This window comes from Triticum aestivum, chromosome 6A (assembly GCF_018294505.1).
Source record: "Triticum aestivum cultivar Chinese Spring chromosome 6A, IWGSC CS RefSeq v2.1, whole genome shotgun sequence".
Taxonomy (NCBI): domain Eukaryota; kingdom Viridiplantae; phylum Streptophyta; class Magnoliopsida; order Poales; family Poaceae; genus Triticum; species Triticum aestivum.
This window is the reverse complement of record NC_057809.1, coordinates 264,107,823-264,129,474: the sequence shown is the minus strand read 5'-3', so window position 1 is coordinate 264,129,474 and position 21,652 is coordinate 264,107,823. Positions and strand designations below refer to the sequence as shown.

Genomic DNA, 21,652 nt, shown 5'->3' with positions numbered 1-21,652 from the left:
CCCGAGCAGAAGCGTCATGCCACCATGTGTAGCCCCATTGGGGGATGAGCAGGAGGCCGGTTAGCAATGCGGGAAGCCGCGAAGGGCAACAGGTAAGCAAGTGATATCATAAATCATCTCATGGAAGGAGAATCGCTAGTTCTAAATAGATGCAAAGAATGATACATGCCACAGGGACGGACCCACGCGGCCTGGGGATGATGCAGCTCGAGGTGCACTCCTAGCTGAACAACTAGAATATGCCAGGACGATACAGGTAGCAGGGCCAAGCCCATGAGATCTGGGGATAATGCAGCCCGAGGGGTGCCCCCAACTGAATAAACTGGAAAATGTCACCTGGCACCATTGCTGCAGAGATGTTGGAGTTGATGAAGATGCATGCTGAAGAAGTCGCTCCTCACGAGCCGCCTGGGTCATGAACCTTAGGAGGCTCTGGGTGCTCAAGGGGTTCGCGAAGAACCGTCACCATCTCCACCAGGACAGCCTGGTGTCTGGCCTCCTGAGCCCCCAGAACACTCCGCAAGCGACGCTGGATGGTACCAGCCGCATTCGGTAGGCCAAAAGGCATGTGAACGTAGCTTTGAGGGGGACCCTCACACTGACCAACGTGCGATGGCCAGAAGCTCTCTTGGGATGCGGCCCTATTGAGCCCTGGAATGTTGACGTAGATGCGCAGCTTGTTCTCCTCGTCAAGACAAGGAGCCCTGCCATGTGGTGGGCGGTGGTCGCCGCGCATGGCTCTCGCCTCTTGAAGCTCGTCGGTCGCCTAGGTGATGAACTCCTGAGCACCCGGCACCCTATGCCTGGTGCCCTCGTGACGGAAATGCGCACTGAAGCACGCCTCCATGTGGCACCAAGCGCCTCCCTCGTGACGTTGGCTATGTCTAAGGCCCTCCAGAAGAGAGCCCCCGAGCCTAGCCCGAGAGGGCCGTCAGGCGCGCCTTCGTATGCGAGAGTCGGAGGTGCCCCATCCGTGGGCCCAGGTCCTAAGGTGGTGCCGCTGGAGACACCGCTCTTCTGAGGCTCTGGGTGTAGCGGCTTCTTCTTCTTCTTCGGGACAGCCTCAGGAGGGTAGATGGTGCGTCTGTTGTTTGGGTCCTGGACCACTGCAGCCTAGTAGGCACGCTCAAGAGATGACATCGCATTCTTCTCCTTACAGGCGATCATGATTATGTCGCGGTTCCCTAGCATCTTGAGGACATTGTAACAATGATGAGTCACCTCCATGAACATGGCCAGGGCTTGATATCCGAGGATGGCATTGTACGGAAGGCGGATGTGGGCGATGTCGATGTCGATGAGCACAGTGCAATAGTTGTCGCACTGGATGAAGGTGCAACGGAGGCGGGTCTGCCCTATCGGGGTGGTGGAGCCGTCGGCCACTCCTGAGAAAGGCCTGGTGGGCAGCAGCTGATCATAGGGCACTTGGAGGCGGTCGAACATCTCGATGGGAAGAACATTGAGCCCCGCACTGCCATCAATGAGGGTCTTGGTGATGAGGATGTTGCTGATGACAGGCGAGCAAAGCATCGAGAGGGCGCCGACAGTTGTTGTGCACATGAACTGGTCGGACAAGCTGAAGGTGATGGTGCACTTGGACCACCTGAGCGGACGCGTGGCCTCGAGCCAAGGGAGGGCCGCGTTCACCTCATGGGCGAACTGCTTGAAGATATGTTGAGAGGCTGGGGCCTGAGCACCGCCCAGGATGCAGGCGATGGCACGAGGCTCCTGGAAGCCCCTAGCCCCCTCGTCTTGGTGGTGGTCGTCGTTCCTTCTTGGTGGTGGTGCTATCAGAGGGAGACCGGCGTTGCCCTGAGGACGGTCCCCACGAGGCTGGTCTCTCTAGGCGCCCTAGCAAGGCTGGCCCTGCCAGCAGTCCTCACGAGGCTGGTTGCGCCACTCCTGGCGGGGCCCGCAGTTGTCCCAGCGTCCTCCACTTCAACCTCCTCCACGGCCGTAACCTCGAACGTTGCGCTTGGGGGAAGATGTGAAGAACAACAAAACTATACTATCTAAGCCATTTAAATGGGGTAACAAACAACAATTCTAGAAAAAACCCATATGCATATTTCAAAGTTGGTACTGTTCTACCCTATACACAATTTTAGAGTTGTTAAACATGCAAAGTAATGCTACCATGTTAATCTATGCATTTTTCTACCCCATTTACATATAAAGTTTATTAGATTCAGAGCTATGGTTATTTAGTTATGAAATAAACCATTATAGCATGATATAAGAGAAAATTTAAACAAACAACATTTTTAACATTTTTAGCATGGATGAATGTTGCATATTATGAAACTAGATGAAATTCTAAGCATTTTACATATATGAAGTTTTTACGTATGATGCATAGTTCATGAGTTATTATATGCATGAAGTGTAAGGTTTTTTTCGCAACTCTGTTCTCTCGGGATTATTTGCCAAATTCACAGACAGGAATAAAATACATGTGGGCCGAATCTGGGATGAACTAGGCTGCACAGGAGCATGCACAAGATAGAATATATCACCCAGGGCGATGGATAGCATGAGTACGCTCACCCTAGGCCTAACGGGCCTGCTGAATCTAGGCAGGGGACGGGGCCGGACCGGTTCGTGCAAGCCAGCAGGACCGAGCGGGTTTGGTTGGCCCGACCGGTTGACGGGGTTCGGGGCAGAGGAGGCCTGGCAACGAGGCGACCTACAGCGACTGCAACTCCATCTCGCTACAGACAAGATGCGACGTGGCGAGGGACTTGGCGGCTAGGCGAGGGAACATCGCGGGGAAGCAGGAAACGGAGAGGATGGACGAATTCCAGAGGTCTTGTCGACAAGGAGTTGGTTCCCAGTAGGACCCGGGGCGCGGGGCAAGGTCTTGGTGGTTCAGGCGTCCATGGGGTCTCCTGTTGACGAACAGAGACAAAGGGAGCAAGGTGAGAGGGAGAGAAGGAACCGAGGGAAGGAAGGGTAGTGAGGAGAAAGAGAAGCAGGGCGCGAGGATCTGGTCGGCGGAACCTGCTAGAGATACAATCGGTGAAGTTGTACAGGCGGCGCTAGGGTTTCTTGAGGCGCCAGCGGTCTTCAGGCGCGGGCGCAGGGGAGTATAGATCGAAGGCGGCCATGGCGATCCCTGATTCAGCAAGAGAGAGAGCATGCTTAGTGGAGGGAGGAACCAGAGGGAGATAAAGTAACAAGGAGGGGACACGGCAAGCAGTTCCTGCTGGTGCTCGGCATCGAGGTTCACTGGGGCAGAGAAGGAGCTCCTCTCCTTTGGGATTGAGCGAAGCAAGGAGGAAGATGCATCGGGTGGGAGACGAACTCAGGCGCGGGGCTGCGTGGATGGATTGGATCTGGGTGTGGCTGGTGGTTGGCACGGGGGGAATGAGAGGATCCCGAGGTGGGAGATGCTGGCGGCAGCTGCGGGATAGGGTTAGGGGTTAGGCTAGGTGCTAGGGTTTGCACCGACTTGGACTAGCTTCGTATATATATGGACGCGTCTAGGGAGCAGCCGGCTGCTCCCTAGCGTTCCCTGGCAGCCCTCTCAAAATAGTAAGGACGTGTCTAGGGAGCAGCCGGCTGCTCCCTAGCGTTCCCTGGCAGCCCTCTCAAAATAGTAATTTTCCGTCCCCCCCTGTCCAGGATAGGAAAGTACCTGGCCCCCGCTCCCGATTCCTCGCACCATCGAGCCACAGAACTCACCTGATCCTCCCTCCCCATGTGTTTCCCTCCTCCACCCCTTGGGCGTCTCCCCACCAAATCGCCCATCCCCATCTTCTTCTCTCCCAACCCACAAAGGGACAACTCCCAGATACAGAAAACTCTCCACAATCCTTCAATGGTGGCTGGTTTAGGATTTGTTCTCCATGCAATTCCTATTGACTAAGGGTAGAAGAAGCATAGAAAAAGGTCAGATTTAGCTTTCACTTCCCCCATGATTGTGTGCCTCTTTCATCCCTGTCCCCTGGGTTACTTAAGAACACAAGCCTTCCTTTCCCTTTCCCCACGATCTGCACAAGGCTGCAGTTCGAAAAAAAAATGTGTAAGAACATGTACTGGATAAAAAAACAGAAATACAAAGTTGCATAGGTGCTGTTAATTGCTGCAAATGTCATATTTTTTGGGGACAATTGCATTTTTGCCCCTAGTTGGTTCCTACCCACGGGTTTTGCCCTTACTTTTCGAGCTTGCTCAGTTTTGCCCTTACTTTTTCCGTCAAGGTCCCTCGAATGCCCTTTGACCGTTTGACCAAAACTTTGAAAATTCATAAGTAATTCATATGAACTCAGAAAAATACAAATAAGATATCAAAATGTTCAGATAAACATTACATCTATGTGCATATCATTTGCATTCAGGACAAAAGCACCATTTAAACTACCTGAGGTAATTAATGTTATTAACATTATTAAAAATAAAAAGGTATAAACAATATTTTTTTCATGAATAAAAATTACAAGCAAATGTAGGTGATGTTTCCTAAACATCATGATATCTTATTTCCATTTTTCTGAGTTCGTATCAATTTGTTATGAAGTTTCCAAATAATTGTCAAATTCATTAGAACATTCATAACAAATTGATACGAACTCAGAAAATTGGAAATAAGATATCAGGATGTTCAGGAAACATCACCTACATTTGCTTGTAATTTTTATTCATGAAAAAATATTGTTTATACCTTTTTATTTTTAATAATGTTAATAACATTCATTACCTCAGGTAGTTTAAATGGTGCTTTTATCCTGAATGCAAATGATATGCACATAAAGGTAATGTTTATCTGAACATTTTGATATCTTATTTGTATTTTTCTGAGTTCATATGAATTACTTATTAATTTTCAAAGTTTTGGTCAAAAGGTCAAAGGGCATTTGAGGGACCTCGACGGAAAAAGTAAGGGCAAAACTGAGCAAGCTCGAAAAGTAAGGGCAAAACCCGTGGGTAGGAACCAACTAGGGGTAAAAATGCAATTATCCCTATTTTTTGCCTAATTGCTTTGATGGATTTGTTGTTCTGCTTAATAAGTTGGTAGAAACACAAGTATGTTTGCTAGTAAAGCAACTTGCTTGGCCTGTTTTGAGCAACTGTAGATCGTAAGCAAGGTGTGTGTAGATGTTTAGGCAAGCTTCAAGCCCTATTGGGGCAAATCCAGGAGTGTTGTGCCACAACTAGTTGTTTAAAGCAAGTTAAGTGTTATGGTTCGGCAACTTACATGTTATGATTAAGCAAAAAGGGTGGGGAGTCAATGTAAAAAAAGGCTGGTTGAAGGAAAATAATGGTAGGAAAGATTGAGGGTTTGTTTAGGCAAAATTAGGACAAATGTGAAGCAAGAAATACCGGTTTTGGTATTATGAAGCAAACTCCAGATGTTTTTAGCCAGCTAAGTGCTACTTCCTCTGTCCGAAAATGCTTGTCCCAAACTTGTCTCTCAAATGGATGTATCTAGCACTAACTTGGCGCTAGATACATTCATTTGAGGGACAAGCTTTTTCGGATGGACGGAGTATGTTTTAGGCAACTTACATGTTAAGTTTAAGCAAAGGATGAAAATGATGTGTAACAAAACTGGTTGCAAGAAGACAATGGTAGGCAAAGCTTGAGCACACACCCTTACGAGCCGTCCGATCGGGATCCCGATCGCCAGGTGTTCCGTGGTCGCGTTTTATGGAGTGAAGGGAAACACGAACGAACAACACACAGCGGCAGTGGGCCCCAACCAAACGCACACTCCCACATCCACAAGCGCATGCATGTTTCTTCTCCCAAATCCACTGCTCCGTTCGTCGATCCGCGGAGCCGGCCGCGCCGCACTCCGCGAGCGCCTGCTCGTCTCCCAGCCGGCGTCGGGGGACAAGGTGACAGATCCACATGCTTCTCCCCCGCCCCTGATTTTCGCTCGCCGAATCCGTCGGCTCGTTGCTGTCGTCGTCTTCGCGGTCGCCGCGATGCTTTACTCCGGCGACTTCCTCCCAGCCTCCCGCGACAAGGCTGTGTCCGTGTTGGCCGCCTTCGCGTCCTCCGAAGGCGAGCACGCACCCATCTCCACGAGGAAGGCGAGCGCCCACCACCCCCACACTCCTTATTCAGTGGCGCTGGCACCGACGTCGTTGTAGCGGGCCTCTTCCTCTCAAGCATCTCACCGCAGGCCACATCGGGGATGGCCTCGACCTCCTGCTGCTAGCTACTGGTGCACCTCCTTCTCCCTACTGCTATCTCCTACTGCATCCTACAGCTGCCCCAGCTCCGATGTCTGAACTTTTACTTGTGACCGTGTATAGGTGCTGGCTGTAGCTTGAACTGGAGGTCTGGAGCAGAAAAATTGCACCGAGGTAGCAGGTGGATGATGGTGTTGGTGCCTTTCTCTTGAATTGTTGCTGGTGATGGCTGCAATTTGAATGAGTATTTTTTTTCCTTTCTCTCCTTCCATTTCCGTAATTGTGCTTCCCCTATGCGTGATGATGTTTCTTAGCACAAGGTGCGTTGGCTTGGGTTGATCTGCTGTGATATATTCATAACACATGGCAAAAAAGAGACTGCAATATTAAGTAATCTGTTGTTTCGTTACCATTCTAATTCTTTTTTAGCCATTATACATGTGTCATGTATGAGAACTTGATAGATATTTGCTTATATGTGTCCAAGTGATTACAACATATAATAAAGCAGGAAAAACAAGATTTATATTGAGCATTGTTTTTAAGGCGGTAAGGCGACCCAAGGCGAGCACCACCTGCTCTAGCGCCTAGGTGACGCCTAAGGCGGGCATATTTGTAAGGCGCTGCCCGGGCGCCTTATCGCTTAAGCGTCGCCTAAGCGTCCAATGCAGGACGCCTTAAAAACAGTGATATTGAGCTATTATACTCATTTCTTCTATTGGACTTGCTCAAACTAGCATGATTTTTTTGTTAGTAGTTGCCTTGTCCCTGCTATTGGACTTGCTTAATGGGTCGACGGGCTATTTGTATCCACTATTTTATTTTCTTCGGAAAGCAAGCTAATGAGTTGGCTGTAGAATCTATGGAAATTGTCTACAAACCGAGTATGAGTTGCTGCCTTTTAATCCCTTCTCTAAAGAAAACCTAGTTTGCCTGGATATAGTATGCAATTTGCTTAGATTAGATCACAACTTGCCTGCAATAACTAAAGCATTTGTCCATGGGACACAACATAACTTGATGTTCCGCACAATATAGGTCCACATTTATTTGCCTGAAACTTGTATGCAAATTGCCTACAAACCAAGTTGTAGTTGCTCCTGACTTTCGCTATTTATTTTAATTCGGCTAGCAAGCAGACGAGGTTGCTGCATTATCTATGGAAATTGCCTACAAACCCAATACGACTTGCTACCTTTCAATCATTTTTTATATGTGGTGCATATACTGGTTAGTAGTCTCCATGTGTTTCTTATTTTTTCATAATAATTGCCTCAAATTTTGTATGTAGTTGCCTCAAATAACACATGAACCTTGCTCTTCATTTATTTTCCTTAACATTTCATAATAATTGGGGTAATTTTATACTTGAAGTTTAATTGTGACAACACAGTATCACTATATGTTTTATCTCTTGTTTTGCTACATTGGGATTTTTTTAATTTGGGGTGCCGAATGGGGGTATTCTCCCCCCTGTTTTTTTACAGCCACATGCTTTCATTTTTCAGGCGCCTCATGTCAACGACAACACATGCCTCAGATGATTTTGTCCATGATGATCTGGGTATGTTAACAACAACAGATGCCTCAGATGAGTCATGTTTTTGTTATTTTTCGGTACGCATCGGAATGGGATTCGCCTGTTTTTTTGGGTTTACTTGCCTGGAATTGGTATGTGAGTTGCCAGTATCTGAGAGATGATATCCAGAAAGTCATCTGAATGCACTCTTTTTATTTTTGTGTAGTAGGAACTAATGGATGAACCAAGCAAAAAGGGCATTCAAGAAGATCATCATGCAGTTAATCGTGATGCTGATCCCTTGCATGCGATTGAAGATCATCACGAGGTGTGTCCGAAAAAAGATTCAATAAACTTGTTGTGTGTTCTTTTAACTTCTTGCAGGGCCAGAGAAGCACACCCTTTATTGGGTACCAGCATTGAGGAAGAAAGGAGATTGCTGCCAGTGGCAAATGTCTGTTGGACATCAACAGCAATTCGAGTGTTTCCACATATGGTGATTGAAATTCTGAGAAAGACACTATCGTGGAACAACCATCAAAAGCAAAATGTCAAAAGACCGGATCTACCGAGGTAATACACAGTTGCTTCACTTTTGATCAACACTTGCCCAAGTTCTGATGTCAAGTTGCTTAACTGTCCAGGAAATACACATGTTTCATCTATTGTTGCATTTTTCTCCTAGGATAAGAGAACAGGGCATCGCCTGCAAGGCTTTTCAAGCTAGATAAACTTCTTATACCTGTTCAACAAGGCCAAGCTCAAGTCACTTTCAGTCAATTTCTGACACCAGGTACCATAAATCCATCTCTATATGACAATAGTTGTTGCATAGTAGTAATCCTTTCTTGCCTAACCTTATTTTTCTTCAACCATCTTTTTTACATTCATTTCTTTCTTTCTTAATCATGACATGTAAGTTGCCGAAACATATCACCAAAGTTGCCGAAAACACCTGAAATTTTGTTTCAGAAGAATACCCATGCCAGTTTCATGTTGGACGCGTCTAGGGAGCAGCCGGCTGCTCCCTAGCGTTCCCTGGCAGCCCTCTCAAAATAGTAATTTTCTGTCCCCCCTGTCCAGGATAGGAAAGTACCTGGCCCCCGCTCCCGATTCCTCGCACCATCGAGCCACAGAACTCGCCTGATCCTCCCTCCCCACGTGTTTCCCTCCTCCACCCCCTGGGCGTCTACCCACCAAATCACCCAGCCCCATCTTCTTCTCTCCCAACCCACAAAGGGACAACTCCCAGATACAGAAAACTCTCCACAATCCTTTAATGGTGGCTGGTTTAGGATTTTTTTCTCCATGCAATTCCTATTGACTAAGGGTGGAAGAAGCATAGAAAAAGGTCAGATTTAGCTTTCACTTTCCCCCATGATTGTGTGCCTATTTCATCCCTGTCCCCTGGGATACATAAGAACACAAGCCTTCCTTTCCCTTTCCCCATGATCTGCACAAGGCTGCAGTTCGAAAAAAATGTGTAAGAACATGTACTGGATAAAAAAACAGAAATACAAAGTTGCGTAGGTGCTGTTAATTGCTGCAAATGTCGGATTTTTTGCCAAATTGCTTTGATGGATTTGCTGTTCTGCTTAATAAGTTGCTAGAAACACAAGTATGTTTCCTGGTAAAGCAACTTGCTTGGCCTGTTTTGAGCAACTGTAGATCGTAAGCAAGGTGTGTGTAGATGTTTAGGCAAGCTTCAAGCCCTATTGGGGCAAATCCAGGAGTGTTGTGCCACAAGTGGTTGTTTAAAGCAAGTTAAGTGTTATGGTTAGGCAACTTACATGTTAAGATTAAGCAAAAAGGGTGGGGAGTCAATGTAAAAAAAGGCTGGTTGAAGGAAAATAATGGTAGGCAAGTTTGAGGGTTTGTTTGGGCAAAATTAGGACAAATGTGAAGCAAGAAATACTGGTATGGGTATTATGAAGCAAACTCTAGATGTTTTTAGCCAGCTAAGTGCTACTTCCTCCGTCCGAAAAAGCTTGTCCCAAACTTGTCTCTCAAATGGATGTATCTAGCACTAACTTGTCGCTAGATACATTCATTTGAGGGACAAGCTTTTTCGGATGGACGGAGTATGTTTTAGGCAACTTACATGTTATGTTTAAGCAAAGGATGAAAATGATGTGTAACAAAACTGGTTGCAAGAAAACAATTTTAGGCACAGTTTTAGGGCTTGTTTGATGCAAATTCAGTAGTACTGTGAATCAAACATGAAACTGGCATGGGTATTCTTCTGAAGCAAAATTTTAGGTGTTTTCGGCAACTTTGGTGATATGTTTAGGAAACTTACATGTCATGATTAAGAAAGAAAGAAATGAATGTAAAAAAAGATGGTTGAAGAAAAATAAGGTTAGGCAAGAAAGGATTACTACTATGCAACAACTGTTGTCATATAGAGATGGATTTATGGTACCTGGTGTCAGAAATTGACTGAAAGTGACTTGAGCTTGGCCTTGTTGAACAGGTACAAGAAGTTTATCTATCTTGAAAAGCCTTGCAGGCGATGCCCTGTTCTCTTAACCTAGAAGAAAAATGCAACAATAGATGAAACATGTGTATTTCCTGGACAGTTAGGCAACTTGAAATCAGAACTTGGGCAAGTGTTGATCAAAAATGAAGCAACTGTGTATTACCTCGTTAGATCCGGTCTTTTGACATTTTGCTTTTGATGGTTGTTCCACGATAGTGTCTTTCTCAGAATTTCAATCACCATATGTGGAAACACTCGAATTGCTGTTGATGTCCAACAGACGTTTGCCACTGGCAGTAATCTCCTTTTTCCTCAACGCTAGTACCCAATAAAGGGTGTGCTTCTCTCGCCCTGCAACAAGAACATGCAACAAGTTAAAAGAACACACAACAAGTTTATTGAAACTTTTTTCGGATACACCTCGTGATGATCTTCAATCGCATGCGAGGGATCAGCATCACGATTAACTGCATGATGATCTTCTTGAATGCCCTTTTTGCTTGGTTCATCCATTAGTTCCTACTACACAAAAAGAAAAAGAGTGCATTCAGATGACTTTATGGATATCATCTCTCCGATACTGGCAACTCACATACCAATTCCAGGCAAGTAAACCCAAAAACACAGGCGAATCCCCTTCCAATGCGCATCGAAAAATAACAAAAACATGACTCATCTGAGGCATCTGTTGTTGTTAACATACCCAGATCATCATGGACAAAATCATCTGAGGCATGTGTTGTCGTTAACATGAGGCGCCTGAAAAATGAAAGCATGTGGCTGTAAAAAACAGGGGGAGAATACCCCCATTCGGCACCCCCAATTAAAAAAATCCCAATGTAGCAAAACAAGAGATAAAACATACAGTGATACTGTGTTGTCACATTTAAACTTCAAGTATAAAATTACCCCAATTATTATGAAATTTGAAGGAAAATAAATGAAGAGCAAGGTTCATGTGTTATTTGAGGCAACTACATACAAAATTTGAGGCAATTATTACGAAAAAATAACAAACACATGGAGACTACTAACCATTATATGCACCACATATAAAAAATGATTGAAAGGTAGCAAGTTGTACTGGGTTTGTAGGCAATTTCCATAGACAATGCAGCAACCTCATCAGCTTGCTAGCCGAATTAAAATAAATAGCGAAAGTCAGGAGAAACTACAACTTGGTTTGTAGGCAATTTGCATACAAGTTTCAAGCAAATAAATGTGGACCTATATTGTGCGGAACATCAAGTTGTGTTGTGTCCCATGGACAAATGCTTTAGTTATTGCAGGCAAGTTGTGCTCTAATCTAAGCAAATTGCATACTATATCCAGGCAAACTAGGTTTTCTTTAGAGAAGGGATTAAAAGGCAGCAACTCATATTGGGTTTGTAGACAATTTCCATAGATTCTGCAGCCAACTCATTAGCTTGCTTTCCGAAGAAAATAAAATAGTGGATACAAACAGCTCGTCGACCCATTAAGCAAGTCCAATAGCAGGAACAAGGAAACTACTAACAAAAAAATCATGCTAGTTTGAGCAAGTCCAATAGAAGAAATGAGTATAATAGCTCAATATCACTGTTTTTAAGGCGTCCTACATTGGACGCTTAGGCGACGCTTAAGCGATAAGGCGCCCGGGCAGCGCCTTACAAATATGCCCGCCTTAGGCGTCGCCTAGGCGCTAGAGCGGGTGGTGCTCGCCTTAGGTCGCCTTACCGCCTTAAAAACAATGCTCAATATAAATCTTTTTTTTCCTGCTTTATTATATGCTGTAATCACTTGGACACATATAAGCAAATATCTATCAAGTTCTCATACATGACACATGTATAATGGCTAGAAAAGAATTAGAATGGTAAAGAAACAACATATTACTTAATAATGCAGTCTCTTTTTTGCCATGTGTTATGAATATAATCATAGTAGAGAGTTTATACTTGCTACTATCATCTCTCCTAACTATCACAGCAGATCAACCCAAGCCAATACACCTTGTGCTAAGAAACATCATCACACATAGGGGAAGCACAATTACAGAAATGGAAGGAGAGAAAGGAAAAGAAATACTCATTCAAATTGCAGCCATCACCAGCAACAATTCAAGAGAAAGGCACCAACACCATCATCCACCTGCTACCTCGGTGCAATTTTTCTGCTCCAGACCTCCAGTTCAAGCTACAGCCAGCACCTATACACGGTCACAAGTAAAAGTTCAGACATCGGAGCTGGGGCAGCTGTAGTATGCAGCAGGAGATAGCAGTAGGGAGAAGGAGGTGCACCAGTAGCTAGCAGCAGGAGGTCCTGGCCATCCCCGATGTGGCCTGCGGCAATATGCTTGAGAGGAAGAGGCCCGCTACAACGGCGTCGGTGCCAGCGCCACTGAATGAGGAGCGTGGGGGTGGTGCGCGCTCGCCTTCCTCGTGGAGATGGGTTCGCGCTCGCCTTCGGAGGACGCGAAGGCGGCCAAAACGGATACAGCCTTGTTGCCGGAGGCTGGGAGGAATTCGCCGGAGTCGAGCATCGCGGCGACCGCGAAGACAACGACAGCAAGGAGCCGACGGATTCGGCGAGCAAAAATCTGGGGCGGGGGAGAAGCATGTGGATCTGTCACCTTGGCCCCTGATGCCGGCTGGGGAGACGAGCAGGCGCTCGCGGAGTGCGGCGCGGCTGGTGCCGTGGATCGACGAACGGAGCAGTAGATTTGGGAGAAGAAACAGGCATGCGCTTGTGGATGTGGGAGTGTGGGTTTGGTTGGGGCCCACTGCCGCTGTGTGTTGTTCGTTCACGTTTCCCTTCACTCCGTAAAACCCGACCACGGAACACCTGGCGATCGGGATCTCGATCGGACGGCTCGTAAGGGTGTGTGCTCAAGACCTCTAAATAGCAAAGCTTTACTTTAAAGAATTTAGGTATATATATATATATATATATATAGAAAAAGGAGGGTTAAGTTTGGACCCACTGATTAAATCAAACGATCGAGAATAAATAGGCTAGGCAGTCCAATAAATAAAAGGATGATATTTTAGGGATGTTTGGGGATGATCCGGATCCAACGGTGATGATAGTCATGTTCGGGTTCGGGGAAGTTTCAGACACGAGCGAGGGGTCGATGCACTATGCAAAGAGACTCCGGTTTAGGCAAGAGGGAAAATGAAGAACAAGGTTGGTCTCGGAACGGTCAACGAAAGCAAGGGCGTCGCGGCAACTATCAGGGGAAGCAAGTTGAAAACAATGACGGCAACGGAGCGCCAATGCAATGCAATGCAGATGATGTGATGAATGCAACATATAAATAAATAACACGACTGACATGCAAAACATGGAAGGCATCTGGACTGTCGGTCTTGGGGTGTCACACCAAGAGAGTGGTAGCACCCAGCGCCGTGCGGGCCACGGCCACGGTGGACAGGCTGAGGCTGTGCAACCGGCCGGCCCGCAAACCCACGCTGAGGGCTCCTCGCATGAGTTCGTGATATGGGTGGCAATGCCGCTGCGCCCTTGGATCTGATTCCCGCGGTTCTTCAATGAGGAGATGCCGCCGAGGGGGCCGCTAGAGTTGTGGATGCAGCACGCTAGGTGTTGCAGCCTAGCCATGGGGGCGGAGGTCGAGGATGTCCCTCCGGGTGGCATCTTCATGAATCGAGGATGGGGCGAGCTTGCTCGCGCCTGCCGCGTGGACGGAGCGTTGCAGGGTCGGATCCAAGCACAAGCGTCGTGCCAACATGTGTAGCCCCGTTGCGGGATGAGCAGGAGGCCGGTCAGCAACGCGGGAAGCCACGAAGGGTAGCAGGCAAACAGGTGATAACATAAATCATCTCATGGAAGGAGATAATGCTAGTTCTAAATAGATGCAAAGAACGATACATGACACAGGGATGGACCCACGTGGCCTGGGGAGGATGCAGCCTGAGGGGCACTCCTATCTGAACAACTAGAAGATGCAAGAACGATACACGTTGCATGGGGCAAGCCCATGTGATCTGGGGATAATGCAGCCCGAGGGGCGCCCCCAACTGAATAAACTGGAAAATGTCACTTGACACCGTTGCTGAAGAGATGTTGGAGTAGATGAAGATGCCTGCTGAAGAAGTCGCTCCTCACGAGCCGCCTGGGTCCTGAACGTCGGGAGGCTCTGGGTGCTAAGGGGGCTCGCGAAGAACCGTCGCCATCTCCGCCAGGACCTCCTGGTGCCTGGCCTCCTGAGCCACCAAAATGCTCTACAAGCAACGCTAGAAGGTAATACCCGCATTTGGCAAGCCAAAAGGCATGTGAACGTAGCTATGAGGGAGGCCCTCACACCGACCAACGTGCGTTGGCATCGGTGGTCCTGGGATGCGGCCCTATTGAGCCCTGGAATGTTGACGCAGACGCGCAGCTCGTTGTCCTCGCCAGGACAAGGAGCCTCGACAGGTGGTGGGCGGCAGTCGCCGCGCATGGCTCTCGCCTCTTAAAGCTCCTCGGTCGCCTTGGTGATGAACTCCTGAGCACCCGGCACCCCGAGCCTGGTGCCCTCGTGAGGGAAACGCGCACTGAAACACGCCTCCATGTGCTGCCAAATGCCTCCCTTGTGACGTTGGATAAGTTAGAGGCCCTCCAGAAGAGAGACCCCGAGACCAGCCCGAGAGGGGCGCCGGGCGCGCCTTCCTATGCGAGAGTGGGAGGTGCCCCATCTGTGGGCGCAGGTTCTGAGGTGGTGCCGCTGGAGACACCGCTCTCCTAAGGATCTTGGCATAGGGGCTGCTTCTTCTTCTTGGGGAAAGCCGGAGGGTAGATGGTGCGTGTGTTGTCTAGGTCCTCGACCGCTGCAACCTGGTAGGCGCGCTCGAGGGAGCACATCGCATCCTTCTCCTTGCAGGCGATCGTGATGATGTCGCGGTTCCCTGGCATCTTGAGGACATTGTAACCATGATGAGTCACCGCCATGAACTTGGCCAGGGTTGGATATCCGAGGATGGCATAGTATGGAAGGAGGATGTGTGCGACGTCAAAGTCGATGAGCTCGGTGTGATAGTTGTCGAATTGGCCGAAGGTGATAGGGAGGCGAATCTTCCCTATCGGGGTGGTGGAGCCGTTGGTCACTCTTGAGAAAGGCTTGGTAGGCTGCAACTGATCATAGGGAACTTGGAGGTGGTTCGATGTCTTGATGGAAAGAACATTGAGCCCGGCACCGCCATCGATGAGGGTCTTGGTGACGAGGACGTTGTTGATGACGGGCGAGCAAAGCATCGGGAGGTCGCCGGCAGTTGCCGTGCACTTGAGATGGTCAGACGAGCTGAAGGTGATGGTGCACTTGGACCACCTGAGCGTACGCTTGGCCTCGATCTTGGGGAGGGCTGCGTTCACCTCATGGGCAAACTGCTTGAAGGTGCGTTGAGAGGCTGGGGCCTGGTCGCCGCCCAGGATGCACACGATGGCACGAGGCTCCTGGAAGCCCCTAGCCCCTCGTCTTGGTGGTGGTCGTTGTTCCTTCTTGGTGGTGGTGGCAGCGAAGGGAGACCGGCGTTGCCCTAAGGACAATCCTCACGAGGCTAGTCTCTCGAGGCACCCTCGCGAGGGTGGCCCTGCCAGCGGTCCTCACGAGGCTGGTTGCGCCACTCCTGGTGGGGGCCGCGGTCGTCCCAGTGTCGTCCACATTGACCTCCTCCACGGCTGTAACCTCGATCATTGTGCTCAGCGTTGCGATCCATCCATTCTTCATAGAAGTCGTCGACGGGGTTGTAGCGTAGGAGCTCATGCGCCGCGAGCAGCGCAACCTGCGCGTCTGCCAGCCCGCGACGAGCGTGAGACGACGAAGCAGCCGGAGTCAGCAACAAAGTGGCCATGCGTCTATCACGTCGCTCAAAGGGGTGCAGCGACGAAGCTTCCTGCTCATGCCCCGCCGGGCCGGTGCCGGCGTTGGCGGCATGAGATAGGGAACAATTGGGAGGCCCGCCGGCGGGTGCCGTCTAGGCAACGCGAGCGGCGAGAGCGGCCTGATGGTCAGCACGGGCTCGACAAGCGTCCGCCATGGAGGCCGAGGAGCAGCGATGGATAGATCGGCGGAAGAGAGGCTCCGACGCACTCCTACCTGGAGTGCCAAATGTCGGATTATGGGTTTCGCAGACCCTAGAGAGGTTCGAACTCTAGGGTGCGTGCGAAGGTCTCGTCCTCCCCAGTCTTCCTCCTAAACGGTTCCGAGGCCTAGCTCTACGAACCCAAGGGGCAAGAGACACAGCAGTTTATCCTGGTTCGGGTCACCCTGCGGTGTAATATCCTACTCCATCTTTGTGGTGGATTGCCTAGAGGGGCGGAGGATGAACTAGTAGAGTGGGAGAACAACCTCAAGAGGTGAAGTGTTCTTGCTCTCGATGAGCTGGTGAGCTGGTCAGGGTGGAATGGATCTGATCTGATCCGATCCCCTTCTATGATGGTGGCTATGTCCTATTTATAGGGGAGTTGGTCCTCTTCCTAAATGTAGGAGGGAAGGGATCCCACAACGGCCAAATTTGAAGGGAGACAACTAGTACAATTTATCCTGAGAAAAGTGGTCTTCGCCTACAAAAGCCTCTGGTGGTGATGCTGCAATGGGCCCCGCAATGCCCTCCGTCCTGTCGTCCTGGCAGTCTTGGTCTTGTTGCACCGATATGGAAACCTTTGCTTGATTCCTCGAGACCCCGCACCTGCGCTTGCCTCCTTAGCACCAAAGAGGATACTAGTACACTGCACCTGCTGGTGCTCGACTGGCCTTGGTTGTCATGGCTCACATCATATGAACCTCGCAAGGTGCATCTTCCATAGATATCTCCGCTCCTCGGGAGCCAGCCTGGTGGGGCCGCCCCCAGGGAGGTCTTGGTGTCGTCCGCCTCGCAAGGCATGGCCCCTCGCGAGGTTCTTGGGTTATTGATGCTGAAGCTGGGCTGTACCGGTCCATCAATGGAGCCATGCCATGGGCCACAGACAGGCAAGTCTGGGAACCCCATTCCCAGGACGCCGACAGTAGCCCCCAGGCCCAAGGCGCGCTCGAACTTGGCTTCGAGGCTAAAAGTGCGTTAAGTCGACTAGAGGGGGCGTGAATAGGCAATTTTTATGAATTCTTCACTACGGAATTTCAGGGTGAGGACATTCCTAAGCGAAGAACCACTTGCAGCAGAATAAGTACTCAGGTGCAATCATAATAGAGTAGTAGCACAGTCATCATGAAGAAATGAAAACAAGCACAGAGTACAGAAAGCGTAAACACTGGATAAGCTGGCTAAAGACAGACTGACTAAAGAAATTGAACTGAGGAAATTGAGAAAGTCTTCAGTCAAAGTCTTCAAACAGTAGCGATCAAGAACACAACACAGTGACGAGGAAATGAAAGGGTTGAGGAAGTAGAACCAATTAGCACCGTGAAGACAATGATTTGGTAGACCAGTTCCAACTGCTGTGATAGTCGTATGTCTGGTTCGAGCGGCTAGGTATTTAAACCTTAGGACACACAATCCCGGACACACAGTCCTCCCTGTATTCTCCTTGAACTAAGGTCACACAGACCTCTTCCAATCACTCGTGGTAAGTCTTCAGGTGACTTCCAAACCTTCATAGACTCGATCACTCGACGATCCACAATTTCCTCTTGGATGCTGTAGATCATGACACCTAACCGTCTGAAGGATGCACAGTCCTCAAAGGTAACAAGCATCGGTTCCACACAGGAACAATCTCCTCAGTGATGCTCAATCACTTTGGGCTTGTAGGTGTTTGGTTTGGGGTTTGGGGATTTGGGATTTTCGCTCAAAGTCCTCAGAGGACAGGATGATCTCAATGACAAGTGTTAGTTTCTCGCGGAGCAGCCAGCCAGCTAGTGGTTGTAGGGGCGGATATTTATAGCCTTGGGAGCAGCCTGACATGATAAGACATAAATGCCCTTCAATGATATGAACGTTAGGTGGATAAGACATTTTGCGACAACTGGCGCATAGCACAACAACAGTCGGAAATTTGAGGTTCAAATTCCTCAGGGCTACCATGTTCCTCACTTGTAGGCAATCCGCACTAGCGAATTCCTAACTCCTCAGCCAAAAAAATTCCTCAGAGACTAGAAGAACTTCGTCTCTGGCACTAAACAAATAGACTGAACTGTATGAGATTTTCAATGGCTTCACTCGAAGGGATTCGTAGGTGTAGGATTTTGAGATGAGCATCACTTGGAAACTTTTCCTTAGTTTTTCCTCGACCCCCTTTAACAGTACGGTGTTTCCTATGACTCAAGAAAGAGAAAAAGAAACTACGAAAACAAAAGTCTTCACGCTTCATATTCCTCGCATGAATATATAGTCTTCATGGTCACACCAATTTCTTCACTTTCAAAGTCTTTGGAAACTCTTCAGAAATCCAAAGTCTCCAGTTGAAGACATTCATTTTTAGGGGTCGACTTTCTATGTAAATATCAAACTCCTCATAGACTAATAGACCTGTGTACACTCGCAAACACATTAGTCCCTAGACCTATAAGTCTGCAATACACCAAAATCACTAAGGGGCACTAGATGCACTTACAATCTCCTCCTTTTTGGTGATTGATGACAATGTAGGTTAAGTTTTCAATGAGGATAAATATATGAAGTGTAAATACTGATATTGAGGAATTTGATTGCAAGATATAGAGGAAGTCCCCCTGAAGATGTGCATAGTGAGGAATTTTCTTTTGAAGCAATGTACATTTGAAGAGTAGAATCATGGAGATCTCCCCCTATATCTTGTAATTCATACACACATTTAACAAATGATATGAAGAATTTGAAATGCATGATGAAATATGGTGACTGATTTAATTCAGCATGCATGCATTATCATACATGAGGAAATAACATGCAGAAGAACGTGGCGAAAGTGTCAGGCCACCATCGGAGTTAAGATTACAACTCGATCCAACAAAGTTTTCAGAAAAACTAGAGTTGTAACTTAGCAAAAGAAACACCCATATAGATAGACCCGCTTGAAGACTAACTCAAATTTCTCTGCCTTTGTCATCGAATGAACAAAAGGTACGAAATGTGAGGACTAACGCCCCTGAAGAATAGAATCATGAAGTCGATGGTGGAGCGTAATCGTTGTTGGGGTCGGTTTTTGAAGTAGGTCCTGCAGCAGTGTCCTCGAAGTCTTCATTTTCATCAGTCTCGCACGATGAAGAATAACAGTTGGACACCAAGTGAGGAACTTTGACCTTCTTGAATTTCTTCGAAGGTGGCTGAGACCAGTCAAAGTCCTTCTTGAAGCCCATCTATTTTAGATCTTCTTCACCGTAGAGATGAGATAGAACAGCCCAGGTGCGATCAAATACTTCATGCAAATAGTAATGGTTCTTCATCACTGAATTCTGAGTGATGGTCATGTTCTAGAGAATTGAACCAAACTGCCTTTTTACCCACTTATGGTTGCGATCGACCTTCTGGTGAAGAGTGAGGAGAAGTTCACGATCAGTCATCACCCTTGGAGTTGTGCCTTGAGGATTTTCCTTTGAAGCATTGGCAGCAGAGTCATGAGTGGCAGAGTCATCATTGGTGGAGTAAGATGCAGCTTTGCGGAACTGACCATCCAATGGATGAATGCCTTCATCGATAATAGCAGTTGCCTTTCCCTTCTCATCAGATGAGGAAATAGGTCATTTGAAGGCTTCAATGGGCGGCAAGTAACTAAGATGACTCTAAAAGTCAGCCTTGTAGTGGATTGAAGACCTTCATCTAAGGAATATCATAATTCAAGGAGTGTCAGGCTTCAACTCAAAACATGACAATGCGACATTTGCCAGAGTCCTCATGAAGAAATCATGGTAGTTGATTGGAACGCCATGGATGATGTTGAATAGCAAATTCTTCATGATGCCAATGACTTCTTCTTCATTAGAATCATGGCCTTTGGTAGAACTCAGGGTCTTGGTCAGAATTTGATAGACATGTGGGGACCCCGACTCATAAGTCATGATTACCGAATGCACGTGTATAGTGATCCCAGAGAACAATGTTCACTGAACACACAGAAGCTTAATAACAAGAGTCTTACATCCATACATACCGTCTTACATAAATTATGCCCATTATGGTCAAGTCTTGAGAATAACATCGCAGCAGAAATCTTCGTCGATAACTTGGACCCATGCCATCTGCCTTAACCCTACAAGCATTCTGACTGGGAAGTGTCCTAGCTTGCATGATCAACACCAAAGAACTCTTCCTCGTATTCCTATTCTTTCATGCCTGGCCAATAGAATAACCAGTGGCAAGCTAATGAGTACTTTGAATGTACTCGCAAGAAACCCATGTTTTGGTTCAAGATACAACAATGCATGATATAGGTAAATTTTTGCAGAAAGCTAATTTTATTGTGCTATGACATGTTCAACAACTGGTAAAACATGCATCATATGAATTAAAGTAACCATAGTGACTGGTTAGAGATATCAACATAAATGGAGTGGGCATCAACCCAACCCAATCATTTCAAGTCCTTTGACTTGACCCAAGTAGTTCTTCCCACTTATCCAAACACACACACTGGTTTGTAAACATGTGGACATAGCCCAAGAGCGGTTACCCAACTGTCCCTGACTGTGGACATGGCTATTCGACTAGTTTTACCTCTGCAGAGGTTGCACACTTTACCCACAAGATGCGGGGAACTTCCGTGTCATCCACGACCCGCGGTACCTCAAGTACCCGGGGTAAGCACCCGATCACTACCTTTCCCTAGCGGGAGGGATCAGCTTCTTGGCCTGGTGCCAATGGAGGTCTTGCGCATGGAGGATGTACAGTGAATATCTTCATGTACTTGGGAGTGACATAGCAATATTCCCTCCATTCTCCGGCCCATCTCCTCTCAATCTTCTGAATGCGCACTTTGCGCTCATTCTTTGTTTCTTGAGGGGGTGTGCAGTATCCAGCATAGATATATCTTCAGGGATTTCAAAAGCAATGTTGACTTCCAGTTTCTTCCCTCCCTTCTGAGGTTTCTTGCCATCGGCCATTTTCTTCAGCTGAGGATTTTGAAAAAATGAGTTCTCTAACGAGGTATGCAACCTGTCTTCAAGGAACGCTGCAAATGAGTTAAGTTGATGAGAACCTAGTGATTCAGCAGTGGACATGTGTACATGTGAACAGAGTATAGGTGCGAAGAATTTGGAGAGGTCATATGCATTCTTAGAAGTTTTTGCAAAAAGAACAAGTTTGAGGAATTTGACCAGATGTGTCTTGAGGAATTTCACTAAGTGTTCTTTGACTTAGGTTCCAAAATTGTATATATTGAAAATCCACACAATTGAGGAATCTTGAAGAAAAATGTTGCTTAGATAAACTGATCAAGAACAAATGTTCGTGTGAGGTGTTTAGAGTGCAAAGATTGAAGAATAAACACCTTTTGAAGATTTTGTAGGAATCATAAGAATCAACAAGGGAAGTAAAAGTAACTTTTAATTACCCTTGACGAAGAACACGACAAACTAGGCATAGTAGATTGGAAGTTCGTCTGTCCAGATCTTCAACGCCCTAACTTGGC

General features: G+C 47.4%; 2 long non-coding RNA genes across 3 annotated transcripts; one reads left to right on the top strand and one right to left on the bottom strand.

Annotated features, from left to right (window-relative positions):
- The first annotated feature begins 5,376 nt into the window (after positions 1-5,376).
- On the top strand, positions 5,377-7,988 carry LOC123130597 (uncharacterized). The gene is made up of 4 exons (XR_006463900.1): positions 5,377-6,172; positions 6,264-6,384; positions 7,649-7,704; positions 7,886-7,988. It is a non-coding gene; the product is annotated as an uncharacterized lncRNA (long non-coding RNA).
- Positions 7,989-8,914: 926 nt separating this feature from the next.
- Positions 8,915-12,990, bottom strand: LOC123130596 (uncharacterized). Of its 2 annotated transcripts, XR_006463898.1 has the most exons (6): positions 12,418-12,990; positions 12,206-12,326; positions 10,842-10,897; positions 10,302-10,660; positions 10,082-10,189; positions 8,915-9,122 (listed from the first exon to the last, which is right to left on the bottom strand). It is a non-coding gene; the product is annotated as an uncharacterized lncRNA (long non-coding RNA). The 2 variants fall into 2 exon arrangements; XR_006463899.1 differs by lacking the exons at positions 12,206-12,326; positions 12,418-12,990 and having other exon boundaries at positions 10,735-10,870.
- Positions 12,991-21,652: the final 8,662 nt, after the last annotated feature.